A 478-nucleotide genomic window follows, 5' to 3' on the forward strand; every position below is an offset into this window, starting at 1 on the left:
GTCCAGTCAACGTGCGCTGGAGTCTCCCCTAAGAGGTTAGTACAAGGATCGACACCCCGGCAACAAGGCAGGAGGTCGTTCTAAGTGTTTCCGAAGCAGAGGCGGTCGTACGAAGAGTTTACTTTCGGCGGGCAGCAAGACCACCTGACGACGACCACCATTTTTTTATTTTATATATATATTAAAATCATTTTACAAGGCGGGTCTCGAACAAAGCCGTGTGAATGAGGCCTAAACGTATGCTAATACTGGTGGAGGTCGCCAGTTGTCTCTCTCTTTTTTATCATCTTTTGTGTTATCATACACCATCAAGTAGGAACACTTTGTTAAAAAAACTTGAGGCCTCCTCGACACACAACACGTTTTTTTTTTCCAAGCCGAAGAGGACGTGGTAAGTGGGTGTTTTCTTCGTTTGTACGGCGTGATTGCTCATTTCTGGATGCTTTGACTTTTAATGCCTTGGATTTCCAAAAGTTTG

This window comes from Penaeus monodon, chromosome 33, assembly GCF_015228065.2.
Source record: "Penaeus monodon isolate SGIC_2016 chromosome 33, NSTDA_Pmon_1, whole genome shotgun sequence".
Classification (NCBI taxonomy): Eukaryota; Metazoa; Arthropoda; class Malacostraca; order Decapoda; family Penaeidae; genus Penaeus; species Penaeus monodon.